Source organism: Bos grunniens, chromosome 11 (assembly GCF_055505025.1).
Source record: "Bos grunniens cultivar Pamir isolate PY7600 chromosome 11, Bosgru_T2T1.0, whole genome shotgun sequence".
Lineage (NCBI taxonomy): Eukaryota > Metazoa > Chordata > Mammalia > Artiodactyla > Bovidae > Bos > Bos grunniens.
Genome location: NC_141175.1, coordinates 63196172 through 63209767, shown reverse-complemented (window position 1 = coordinate 63209767; position 13596 = coordinate 63196172). Strand labels below are relative to the sequence as shown.

The 13596-nt window shown below is 50.2% G+C and overlaps 1 protein-coding gene across 5 annotated transcripts in view; it reads left to right on the top strand.

Moving 5' to 3' along the window:
* The first annotated feature begins 7141 nt into the window (after nt 1–7141).
* EDAR (ectodysplasin A receptor) overlaps nt 7142–13596 on the top strand; it is a 52048-nt gene continuing 45593 nt past the window's right edge. For 3 of the 5 annotated variants that reach the window (XM_086323743.1, XM_086323746.1, XM_086323745.1), the window contains exon 1: nt 7147–7392. The gene's annotated coding sequence lies outside the window, so the exon portion shown is untranslated. Of the gene's footprint in view, nt 7393–13596 lie in introns of all 5 variants that reach the window. The other 2 variants (XM_086323747.1, XM_086323744.1) reach the window with 2 other exon arrangements.

Genomic DNA, 13596 nt, shown 5'->3' with positions numbered 1-13596 from the left:
TTGCAGGTGGATTCTTTACCAATTGAGCTATTAGGGATTTCTAGAGGATTATGTAAAGTGAGATATGCAAAGTACAGACATAGAGGACAAGACACAGAATTATAGGTACAGTGTGATCACAGTTATGGAACGGAACAACACTGAGCACAAAGTTGACATAATCAGCATCAAGATGTTAACCAGTGACCTTGGGTAGTGAGATTATGAACATTTTAGGTTATTCTGTGTTGCTCAAATCTTTGGCAGACTGTTCTTACAGGAAAAAAAATCAGTATAATTATTTTTAAGGGCTCATGTAACAAACGTCCCCCACTGAAATTTATCAGCCTATCCTTTTACCTAAGTGTGTGAGTAGTATCAGATGAATGAGAGGTCATCCACTCTGTGAAGCACTCTACCAGGTATGGGGAGTGTTTCTCTTCTCTGATCTCCAGCAGCTGCTCAGCCATGTGTTGGCACCACAGTCAGATGTGGGTGGGGGGACCGAGCACCCAGGGACCCCTCCCCAGTGCTCAGTACAGGTTATAGCAAGGGGCCAAATTTGGCAGGTGCAGTTACCAAGGTGAATAAAGTGTGGTCTCCTTCATCTTCATGTCCACCTCATTCACTCACTCGTCCATTCATTCATTCACTCCACAGGCACAAGCTGGGCTTCTGCCGTGAGCTCACACACATGGGTGCTCCATGCGGGGCTCAGGGGTGCATGCTACCCCCACGAGCTTCCTCTGCAGCAGGAGATGCACAAACAACGGAGCACAGAGACCCAGGATCCCACATTGGCAGGGCCATGAGGCAGGGTCTCTGAGAGGATGCAGGGAGCAGAAGCATTCATTCTCAACTCCTAGTGCTTCTGCAGGAGGCAGGGGTGCTGGGGGGTAGGTGCAGAATCTGTGAAATACTCTCGTTACCCATTCACTCCGTGATTCACCATTTCAGAAAAATTATCTCTTTATGAAGTTGGTGTTTAAAGAAAGAAACAGCAGTCAGACTAGTGCAGAGGTCACCTGGAACAGGAACGTCATCTGAAACAGGAAGTCACCTGGAGCAGGAGGTGACCTGGAACGGGAAGCTGACCTGGAGTAGGAAGATCATCTGGAGCTGGAAGGTCACCAGGAACAGGAAGGTCACCTGGAACAGGAAGGTTACTGGGAGAAGGAGGTCATCTGGAGAAGAAAGTCACCTGGAACTGGAAGGTCACGTGGAGTAGGAAGTCACCTGGTGCAGAAGGTCACCTGGAACTGGAAGATCACCTGGAGCAGGAGGCTACCTGGCTCTGTACCCTAAGAGCCAAGTGGGCAAGTTGCTCCATCAGGTGAATCCTCAGTTTTCTCACCTGTACACGGGGTGGTGGGCATGATGGTTGGATGGCTTGCTCTGAGGAGGCTTGCTCCGAATCATGCAAAGTGCAGGTGCTGGGGGCATGGGAAACACCAACATCCGTGTCATCATCTCCCATCAAGGCCCGAGTCCTGTGCTCCTTCTCCAGGACCGCCCCAGTTTCCAAGGTAGTGGGAGGACTGTTCGGCCAGAACTTTCCTAGGATTTCTTCTTTCTGCCTTTGTGCCCCTCATAGGATGCAGTCTGCATCTCAGTTGTAGCCTCCCCACCTGGCATGCCATCTCTGCCCTGACTCTGATGATTCTACAAAGGTCAGACCTCCCACAGGACAGACACGCTAGATTCAAGCTCCTGTCCCTGCTGACATGTGGCTGGACTTCTGTGTGGGGTCTTCGCGCTCCCAGAAGCCCTTCCTGTTGCCCCTTGTGATGAAGGGAATGCACAGGCTGGCCTCAGCTCTGCAGGCTGCCTTGAAGGGCAGGTCGGTCTCTGCTGTGACACAGATGAGGTGGTGGTGCCAGGACCAGGGTGGGTCTGAATCCGGTGAGCAGGTGAGAAGCCGGCTCTGATGAAGCCCTCCATCTCTTACAGCCTGAACTCAAGCCCCTGACCTCTACCTCAGATGGAAAGTCACAGAGCAAAAGGGGCTGCATTTCTGTCCATGCTCCTGCCACATTTCTCTAAGAATAAAGCAGGAAAGTGTGTGATTTAAAACAAAATGATTCAATCTTTGCCTTCTAGAAGACATAAAAGTCTTAATCACATGGACTTCACACTCTTTGTAAAGCGTAACAGCTGAGAAGTACAGACATCACAGCTAATGCTTTCTGCCATCAGCCTTCCCAGGAATCTTCGTGTGTTACCACCACATGACAAGCTTTCGTGCTAAAAGAGTACAAGTCACACTTGGTGCCTAGTCTCGGAATAACATGGGTGGCTTGATGTCTAGCTCACTCTGGGCTCTCCCTGCTCAGTAGGGTGGGGAGCAAAGTCATCCTGGTGATTCTGTAAAATGGTTGTCATTAGGGTTTGAGCTGCCATATAGCTGCAGGATCCACGAGCCGCCTTAGCTACAGCCGGAAGTGACTGTATGGAATGAACTGGGTGGTTTGAAAGAGGTGGTGATCTCTAATTCAGGAAGCAGTAGCTGGCGTCACTCAGCACTTAGGCCAGGCTCAGGCCGAGCCCCGTGTGTCTCACTCTAGGGGGACGATAAGCAAACTGAGGGAGGGGTCAATTCACTCAGATGCTGCGGTGGGTTTATTTGCAAAAATCATTTCAGAAAAGCAGAATGGCTTGAAACCTTACCCCTTAGTTGCTATTAGCATCTAAAGTTCAAAGCTGACCTAATGGAGGACTGAGTCTGGTTGTGAGGGTACCAGATGCTACCCCGGGGCTGACCCAGATCAGAGACCTCGTTTGTGTTTGTTTGGGCCACACAGTTGTGTTAGTTGTCAATACTGAAAACTGAGACGATTTCCTGTTTTTAAAAAATTCAGATTTGTTTTGCCAAATATCGAAATGAATCTGCCACAGGTATACCCGCGTTCCCCATCCTGAACCCTCCACCCTCCTCCCTCCCCTCCCCTCCCTCTGGGTCGTCCCAGTGCACCAGCCCCAAGCCTCCAGTACCGTGCATCGAACCTGGACTGGCGACTCGTTTCATACATGATATTATACGTGTTTCAATGCTATTTTCCCAAATCTCCCCACCCTCTCCCTCTCCCACAGAGTCCGTAAGACTGATCTATACATCGGTGTCTCTTTTGCTGTCTCGTACACAGGGTTATTGTTTCCATCTTTCTAAATTCCATATATATGCGTTAGTATACTGTATTGGTGTTTTTCTTTCTGGCTTACTTCACTCTGTATAATAGGTTCCAGTTTCATCCATCTCATTAGAACTGATTCAAATGTATTCTTTTTAATGGCTGAGTAATACTCCATTGTGTATATGTACCACCGCTTTCTTATCCATTCATCTGCTGATGGGCATCTAGGTTGCTTCCATGTCCTGGCTATTATAAACAGTGCTGCGATGAACATTGGGGTACACGTGTCTCTTTCCCTTCTGGTTTCCTCAGTGTGTATGCCCAGCAGTGGGATTGCTGGATCATAAGGCAGTTCTATTTCCAGTTTTTTAAGGAATCTCCACACTGTTCTCCATAGTAGCTGTACTAGTTTGCATTCCCACCAACAGTGTAAAAGAGTTCCCTTTTCTCCACACCCTCTCCAGCATTTATTGCTTGTAGACTTTTGGATCGCAGCCATTCTGACTGGTGTGAAATGGTACCTCATAGTGGTTTTGATTTGCATTTCTCTGATAATGAGTGATGTTGAGCATCTTTTCATGTGCTTGTTAGCCATCTGTATGTCTTCTTTGGAGAAATGTCTATTTAGTTCTTTGGCCCATTTTTTGATTGGGTCATTTATTTTTCTGGAGTTGAGCTGTAGGAGTTGCTTGTATATTTTTGAGATTAGTTGTTTGTCAGTTGCTTCATTTGCTATTATTTTCTCCCATTCTGAAGGCTGTCTTTTCACCTTGCTAATAGTTTCCTTTGTTGTGCAGAAGCTTTTAAGTTTAATTAGGTCCCATTTGTTTATTTTTACTTTTATTTCCAATATTCTGGGAGGTAGGTCATAGAGGATCCTGCTGTGATGTATGTCGGAGAGTGTTTTGCCTATGTTCTCCTCTAGGAGTTTTATAGTTTCTGGTCTTACGTTGAGATCTTTAATCCATTTTGAGTTTATTTTTGTGTATGGTGTTAGAAAGTGTTCTAGTTTCATTCTTTTACAAGTGGTTGACCAGTTTTCCCAGCACCACTTGTTAAAGAGGTTGTCTTTAATCCATTGTATATTCTTGCCTCCTTTGTCAAAGATAAGGTGTCCATATGTGCGTGGATTTATCTCTGGGCTTTCTATTTTGTTCGATATTTGGCAAAACTAATACAATATTGTAAAGTTTAAAAAAAAAATAAAATTTAAAAAAAAATTCAGATTTGTGAGCTGCCCGTGAAGCTCTGTGGACTGGCGTTCCAGCAACAGTTGTCGGGGCTCCACGTACAATCACCAAGGACAGTAGAAGCCCCCACTCCTGAGCCAGCTCCTGTGGGAGCGTCCTCAGATGAGGCAGCCTCTCTGGAAGCGCCCCCAGAGATGAGGCAGCCTCTCTTGAAAGCCTCCTCCCAGATGAGGCAGCCTCTCTGGAAGCTGCTCCCCTCAGATGAGGCAGCCTCTCTGGAAGCCCCCATCAGATGAGGCAGCCTCTTTGGAAACCCTGCCACCCCTCACCCCGTGCTGGCTCTGGGGACAGTTCTGCAGCGGTAGCCGCAGGGAGCCGCAAGGGTACCTCATTCACAGGAGCACTGAGACAGAGACTGGGCACCAACTCGGCCAGCCAGGGGGGAATCCCTGTTAAAATGGACCCATTCGGGTTTACCTCTGTTGCCAAGTTTCTGAGGACAGGTGAGGAGGAAGGGCTGTGGAATTAACCACCACCCAGACCACGTTATCCTCATAAACTGATGGTTTTGCTGCCTTCAGATATACTCTGAAACTTTCTCAGAAATATGCTAAAGATTGCATTAATAAATTCTGTTACGTATAATGCACTGAATTGACGACGTGACCTGTTCATACTGCGGGCTCACACTCCCCACATGTCAAGAGCTCCCACTGATAACACAGCGGCCATTTCTTGGGCCACTGTCCCATTTCCCCAAAGCCATGAATACTGGGAGATATATGAACTCGTATACTGGAAAATGAATTTGTTGATGTTTAAGTGAAGCTGTCAATATTTTGTATTTCCAAATTCAGTTTTCCCCCTTCTCTTAGTTTTTCTGCTGCAAATAGGTCTTATAAGACTCATATGTTTCCCTTTATTAGAAAAGCACACTGGTCTGTGCTATGAGACTGAATGACAACATTGCAGGTCACGGAAAAGACTTAGCATTTGAACCTTTGTGCTGCTCAGGCTCCCAAGGTCATTCATGGGAGGATCAATTTCAATTATATTTCTGTTTACTGCTGACATCACTGGGGGGCAGGAGTGGATGTCACAGGGAGGCAAGCAGGGGGAGCTAAGGGCATAGTCGGATGCTCACTTTGCCCCCACCCAGCCCTGACCGCAGCTTCCTCTACACCATGTCTGTGCCCCCTCCCTGGAGAGGGTTCTTTTGTGAGAAGCAGTGTCCAGAGTACAAACCCTGGGCAAACAGGGAGAAAAAGAGGAGCCAGACTTAGTTCTTTATTAGCTGCACATGTTGGGTTTGACCAAGTTCTGTTAAATAAATACAGAACCTCACATCGGTGGATAAAATCTGGTGATGCCTGCCTCATTCGGGGTATATATGGTTATCTAGAATTATATGGGGTATCTATGGTTATCTGCAGTCATAGGGGGTGTATGGTTATCTGCAGTTGAAGACGGTATATGGTTATCTAGAGTTATATGGGGTGTCTATGGTTATCTGTAGTCACAGGGAGTATATGATTCTTTAGAGTTACATGGGATGTATGGTTATCTGCCAGAAGAAAAGTTGACAACATCAGATATGCAGATGATTCCACCCTTACGGCAGAAAGCAAAGAGGAACTAAAGAGCCTCTTGATGAAGGTGAAAGAGAGTGAAAAAGTTGGCTTAAAACCCAACATTTAAAAAACAAAGATCATAGCATCCAGTCCCATCACTTCATGGCAAATAGATGGGGAAACAATGGAAACAGTGACAGACTTTATTTTCTTGGGCTCCAAAATCACTACAGGTGGTGACTGCAGTCATGAAATTAAAAGATGCTTGCTCCTTGGAAGAAAAGCTATGACAAACCTAGACATTGTATTAAAAAGCAGAGACATTATCTTGCAAACAAAGGTCCATCTAGTCGAAGCTATGGCTTTTCCTGTAGTCATGTAGGGATGTGAGAGTTGGACCGTAAAGAAAACTGAGAGCTGAAAAATTGATGCTTTTGAACTGTGGTGTTGCAGAAGACTCTTGAGAGTCCCTTGGACAGCAAGGAGATCCAACCAGTCAATTCTAAAGGAAATCAGTCCTGAATAATCATTGGAGGGACTGATGCTGAAACTGAAGCTCCATTACTTTGGCCACCTGATGCAAAGAACTGACTCATTGGAAAAAACCCTCCTGATGCTGGGAAAGATTGAAGGCAGCAGGAAAAAGGGACGACAGAGGACAAGATGGTTGGATGGCATCATCGACTCAATGGACATGAGTTTGAGCAAGCTCTGGAAGATGGTGAAGGACAGGTGTGCTGTGGGTGTGCTGCAGTCCATGGGGTCACAGTCAAACACGACTGAGTGACTGAACAACAATGGTTGTCTGCAGTCATAGGGGGTGTATGGTGTGGGGGAACAGAAGTGCAGTCCTGGTGACTCACCTGCAGGAAATGTGTGTGGGTGGGGGGGAACAGGCAGGAACAGTGAAGGGGCTTCACAGCTGGGTAGAGGCGGTAGCCCAGTCAGTGGCCATCTCAGTGCAGATCCTTGGGTGAGCACTTTGATGAACAGGATTTTGATGCCAATTTAGTTTCCTGCTGTTCTTGTGCCCAAAGGCTTTGCTTGTTTGAAGTGAAGCAAGACCCCCGCCCCCTAAGAAAAGGGAATCAATGATTTTATAGTTCCAAAGGTGTCTTTGGGCAGGAAGTCAGAGCAGGTGCAGGGGGCTGGAGCAGAGTTGTTCACCCGCCACCCCCCCCCCGCCCCCGCCCCCGCACTCGCCTCCACGCCCCCGCCCAACTCTGGTGGCTGCTGCAGGGAGAAGCCTCTAGAGGGCGCAGGTAAGTCCACATACGGGAGGCCCCAGGAGGGGACAGGCAGTCAGGGAAGAGCACGGAGTCCTGGGAGCAGAGGGAAGTGGGCTGACAGTGAGCGACCGGAGCCCAGGCAGCTCTGTGGACGCCTGCCCTGCCAGCACCTGCTCCCTGGACACGGCCTGCAGCCACCTGTGAGCCCAGGGGCCGCAACGGGACGGAGCCTGGCTTTCTTCAAGGACCATCTTCTGCTGGGATTGGAAACAGACCCCCCAGTGGGGTCCAGGTAAGGCTTATCCTTCTCTCCTGTTTTCCTGAGCGATTGGGCTATGGATGAGACGGAGGTGTCACCGTCCGGGACAGCCCAGGTGCATTTTTGAAATGCGTGTCATTTTTGGGTTGCGTTTCAACAAGCTTTCCCGGTTACCATGCGTCTGTGCTACTGGTTCTAAGACCTGAGAGTGTTCCTTTGTTTTCAGGGAAACACCAGACACCCCATTTTGCTACTAGCTGTGTGTCTGGCGAAGGAGCTGCGTCTGTGTGCTCAGCAGGTTTGGGGGCTCAGTGCTGAGAGCCTGGGGTTTCCTGGAGCCTGGAGGTGTGCTGCTCTGGGACGGTGAGCTGTGTGCAGCAGCAGGGGTCCCCAAGGGTCCCCGAAGCCACCTTCCTGGGTGGTTCTGAATCAAGGCCAAAGTTGTGGCCCCCATGTTTTGGGGTGGGTGGGGGGACATAGAGTGACTGGGTGGAGACACTTGTCTGGTGGCTCCGGCTGTCACTCCAAATGAGTCTCCGCTCGATACCCTGATGGCACGGGGGCCACTAGGGCTCCTGCCCCAGAGCCACTGATTCCCCATCTTCTCGCCGTAACTGCACCTGCTTCTCCCAGAAGGCTGGAGGTGTTGGGCAGCGGGACAGAGGTCCGAGAGGGATGGTAAAGCCACAGGGGTGAGTGAGGAGGAGTGAAAGTCCCTCCATCCATCGGGGGAGTTTGACGGAGTCGGGGGGTAATTGCGATGAGAGAGGAAGCTCAGCCCATCCTGTCTGAGGTTCTGAAGTTGTGCTGAGGTACTTTGCAACTAAGGATGAAACTGCAGCTGATTCAAATATTAAAGAGGGAAAAACCATGATGAACCAAAGGAGAAAAAAGAGTCAATTCAGATAACAGAAATATTTCCTGCCCAACTCTGAGATCTCTAAGCCTTAATACCTTCCAAGTTACATCTTGACAGGATCTGCCATAGAGAGGGCTACTCTGCAAAGTTGGGGAATGGGCGTTCATCCTGATGACACCCCAGGTCCCTTGTCACCGGGGAGAGGATAGGCCCCGCCTGGGCTTGCTCAGCTGGGGTCTCTCTGCCCCCATCGCCTCCCCCAGGTGAGCCAGGTGGTGAAGGACAGTCCCATGACAGCACATTTGGAGGGCAGTCCTGGAAGCACATGTCTTTGGAGGAGAAAGTAAATAAAATTTCCCTGAAATGTTTGAACTTCACTCTCTGATTACCATCCAGTTTCTGAAAGTAAACAAGGTATTCGCTTTGTGGAAGATTCGTATTTGTGAAGTTCAGACTTGAAGGGGGCCTCGCCCTCTTCCCTGGGTGTCAGTGTGTAACCCCAGCCCCTCATGCAGCTCCGTCATGCACAGACCTGGTCTGACTGCTACATCACAGGATGTAAACCCCACTGGCTCTTTTAACTGGGGGCATCCTCCTCCCATCAAAGTTCCTGAAGCCCCCAAGGACCATAGATGGAAGACAGGTCACCCAAGTTTTCTTCCTAACTTCTGCAGTTTGCAAAAAAAATGAAGTTCATTCTCAAGGAAATGCCCAGGAACCCAGCTTCAAAGACTCAGGTAAACCTGAAATTCAAACACAGAAGCTGTAAACAGGATGGCATGTTGGAAGCTGGCCCAGTGTTGAAGGGCTCAGTCGGCGGTCCCCTTCTGGCCCCCGGGTCCTGCCTGCACGCCTCCCGAGCTTCCCTCCCGGGCTTGCTTTCCTCAGTTGTCCCGGCCGACACCTGCCGGCTCCTGGCTTTGATGCTGTTCGAGGCTCTGCTCAGGTAGCTCCGCCTGCCAACAGCATCATTAATTAACTTGCATTAAGCTCACTTAGTGCATTAGATCAGTTGGGAAACAAAGGCGGAGCCCCTGTGTCACAGTGAGGATGTTGTCCGCCGTGCGCTCAGCTAGAATTTTATTCAGTCTCAAATTTTATTGCCTGAAATAAAGCGAGGGATAACGAACATGTGGGCACTTAGCCTCTGCTCTGTGTTTCTACACTTCACACTTTCACGCTTGTCTTCTCTGCTTTTCAAACAAGGGAATCAAGGCCTAGAGGGGAAGGGATGCCCGGCCACGGGGCTGGTGACGGTGTGACCCCAGCGTGGCTGACGGGGGTGGAGCATGGGCGCTCAGGCTCGTGCTGCGCACCTTGTAGGTGGAAAGTCAGCAGAAACTAGACCTACTGCCGCTGCCTCTGTGGGGACGAGCTGAGAGGGTGCCAGACACCCCAGGCACACCCCTCGGGTTCAGGGTTGTGTCAGCCCCAACATCCCAGGTAAGAAAGGTCAACCTCAAGTTCAGGGCTCGTGTCATCCTTGGCACTATGCATTATCTCGGGGAGCTGCCCCCACAAGGATTTGGTGACAGGGGAAAGCAAGATGGAAATGAGGTGCGGCTGTCTCTCTGCAGTGCAGACAGGTGACCACAGGGATTTCAGGCGATTCAGTCTGATGATTCTAGCAACAAAGAAAGGTGTTCACGTGGCCCTGAGGTTCAGGGCTGGCCTCTGTCAGCAGGAACAGTGAGACTGCTCTGCACTGAACTCCTCTCCAGGGTCTGTCCCAGGAGCAGAGTTGTTGCCCTAGGTGGGTCATCCCACCAAGGTTGGAGCTCAGGAGAAGCACAGCCTGGATCTTGGGGCAGGGTGGGCCTGGCCTGAGAGTGGGTGAGGGATCCCACCACCCAATGCGGCTTCAGTACCCCTTGAGAGTGGAGGGCGCTCAGTGACAGTGTCCACGGTGGGTGGTGGGTGGGATATTTCGAGTCAGAGAAAGGTCGCTGGCAGTTCTAATCCCACTGTGGGGTAGATCCCATTGGCAGAGCCACTCCTCTGGGTTCGGAGACATGGTGCTCCTTCAAGCCTGGTGCCCGATCATCCAGGGTGGGAAAGGCAAATACCAGGGGCCCCAGAAATGTCTGGAGTCCTGGGTACACAGTTCTCGGAGAACTCTGTCTCCAGCAGACGGGTCCAGCAGGACGGTGGTGCCGAGCCTTCCATGGGGAGATGCGCTCAGGTGAGAGGGCAGCCATGACCCACTCCCCTGAGTCCAGTCCCCAGTCACTCACAGGCCATGCGTTATACTTGGCAAGGTTGTGCCCAGCTGGGAAGCCCCTCTCCCGATGGGCAGAGCTGCAATCACTGTGCTCGGAAGCCCTGCTCAGCTGTGCTCTTTCTAGATCTCTCACTGACACATTTCAGAGGCTGGATGTAGCGATTGCAAGGTGAGCCCAAACACTGAAATAAGACAGTAGTCGCCTGAAAACAATAGGGAGAAAATTCTGCCAACAGCGCCTTAATCCTGGCATAAAGCACTTTCTCAGGACGTGAGGACAGACACGCGAATCCAGATTATAGACACAAACCAAGAGGCCGTGGTTTGACAGCTGTTGGGCCAAATCTTTCCCACTAAAATGTCCATGATGACGTATTTCCAGTTCCATAGTTCTTAAACTTTGCACCCAGGAGAGAGAAGGTAGGATTTCATGGCGGATTTAATGTGTGTCTCATTGTTGTGGTTGTTCAGTCTCCAAGTATGTTTAATGTTTGTTTATTCATCTGACAAATCTTTTCTGAGCGCTTGCTAGGGTGCAGGCACTGCTCTGGGACTGGAGACGCAGTGCTCCATGGGTGGTGGTGGAAATGCCCCCGCTTTGGGTTGCTGGCCCCCTAGCAAGGAGAGCAGAGACACAGTCCAGACACAAAAATGACACTTCAGTAAACCTTGGACCAGGAACAAACACACAGATGGGCAGAGAAGAGCCTACGTCAAAGTGAGGGCTCCTCCTGAGCAGTACAGTCTGAGGGGTGGCCAGGTGGGGGTGCATCTGAGACGCCCCACCCCAGCAGGAAGGTAGTGTGGCTACAGCTGACGGAAGAGGGGCAAACGGGAGATGATAGGAGACCAAGGATGGAGGGAGCAGGGCTGGAGGCCATGGCAAGTAGTTTGGGCTTCGCTGAGGGCAGTGGGAAGGCAGACTAAATGGTACAGTGTCATTCTGAGACCCTCAGTGCCCACAGCAAGGCCAGAGAGTATATGTGAAACCCACCCCCACGAGTCAATCGGCAGGTAGCCTCTTTCTGAGGACCCTGGTGGGGCTGGTGGGGCTGGAGGCAGGCAGAGTGGGAGCAGTTGGGCTTTCAACCCAACATTGGCTCTCTTAGAAATTAACAATGACAAAGGGGCCCTTTCTGAGAAAATGTTTAAAGATTTCAACTTGAAACATGCTTACATTTTTAATAGTTTCAAACTGGAAGGAAACACTTAACATTCCTGTAGAGGCAGATATATGGCCTTCCACCCTTCGCAGCCCGACCGGATGCTCCCACAGTCAGCCCAGAGCCCCCTCACGGCTCCACTCCCCATGCCTCTCCTGGAGAGATGGGGACACATTTCCCAGCACTGGGGGAGAGACACAGCTGGGTGGACAGAGCAGTGCCCTGATGGATCAGTTTGGAAGCCTCCTCCTCCATCCAAGGAGCTGTTGGGGAACTGAGTCAGGGATCTGTTTAGCGCCCAGCTGGCGAGTCAGAGCTGCTTCTGTCCATTGTACTTGGCCCTTGAGGAGTTAGGAGAACTTGGCTGCTTGGCCCATCCAGCAGGTGAACACTGGCGTCTGGCAGGTATAAATTTTCTCCCAAGCAACAGGACCACGGAAATGGATTGGGCAGGAAGTCATCCTGGAGGAAGGGTCTCTGGGGTGCCCACGGCAGTGAGAGCTCACAGACAGATCCTGAGGATGAGCTAGGGGTGGGGGGTGGTGGGCTCGTCCACTTGGCATCCAGCCAGCCCTCTGATGGTACCAGAGACCACGGTGAGGGATGGGATGGATGCAAATGTCTATTGTTTGGGGTGGTTTTGTTGACCTTGTATATGTTGTTTATGGTTTTAATGGTTTGTATGAGGCCTGTGTTCTTATCTAACAATCATCACATCAGTCCCAGAAATGCCCTAATCTTTAAAAATATTGAAGTATACTTTCTCAAAGGCACATCATGACTCTCGAGGTCCATTTTCTTTCAGATTTAGTTCTTAATAATGGCTCAGAGTGGCTGTTCCTAAGACTTCCTGCCCATAAAATGAAGAAAATCTCTCAGAATGCACACTCCGGGGCTGTTTAGACACTCAGTCCTCTGCAGAAAGCCGGCATCTCCATGAAGGGCACACCCAAGTGGTCAGTGGCCGGGGCAGGGTGGTGTCTCAGCGCACAGTGTGGTTCTTAGCTGACAGGCTCCTTTAGGGAGATAAATCATCCAACCCATGTCTTTTAATTTCAGCAGAACCTCTTTAAATTTCAGCTCATTCTTTAGGGGAATTTGGAGAGAGAGATCCGTCCTTAAGATGTGCAAACACACAGAAGACACCTGATCTACCCCCGTGGCTCCGGATGGCCCAGCCCTGTCCCCATGACCCCAAGGTCTGAGCAAATGACTTTATGCCCTGTTAGCAACCATTTAAGCCATTTTGCTCCTCATTTTACAGTCAGAGGAAACCAAGGCAGAATGTCCCTGTGACTGGGGATATTCAGTTTTAAGTGGACTCTAATAGGGGCTTCCCAGGTGGCGCAATTGGCAAAGAATCGCTTGCCAATGCAGGAGATGTGGGTTCAATCCCTGGGTCCGGAAGAACCCCTAGAATAGGAAATGGTAACCCACTCCAGTATTCTTGCCTGGGAAATCCCATAGATGGAGGAACCTGGTGGGCTATAGTCCATGTGGTTGCAAGAGTCAGACATGACTGAGCAAGCACACAGGTGTTAAAAACCCAGAAACCACACTTTCTCTCAGACTGCTGCCTGTCAGTCTCCAGCCTCAAGTTTCCACACAAAAATCATCATCCAAACAGACCACACGCGGCTCTCGGCTCTGACTTCATGACTGGCTGGGACGTGGGGGCGGCGCTTGAGAATATTACCCTGATGGCTTTCCCAGTTGTTGCTTTTGAAGGCAAATATTTATTTTGTGACGAATGCAAAAGTCAGAACAGCAGAATGCCGTCCTCTCCTTATGTTTACAGAATCAACAGAATCGAGACACCGACAAACACGTGTCCGTGTTCCCTAAGGAGCTGGCTGTGTACCTCCTGCGGCATCAATTAATCAAAGCAGGGCCTCTGGAGGTGCAGGCCTCCTGCAGTGAGCATCCTTCCGCCCGTCTCCCAGGTTCTCAACAGGAGCCTGGACGGTACAACTGGGGCCGTCCTTCCTGTTACC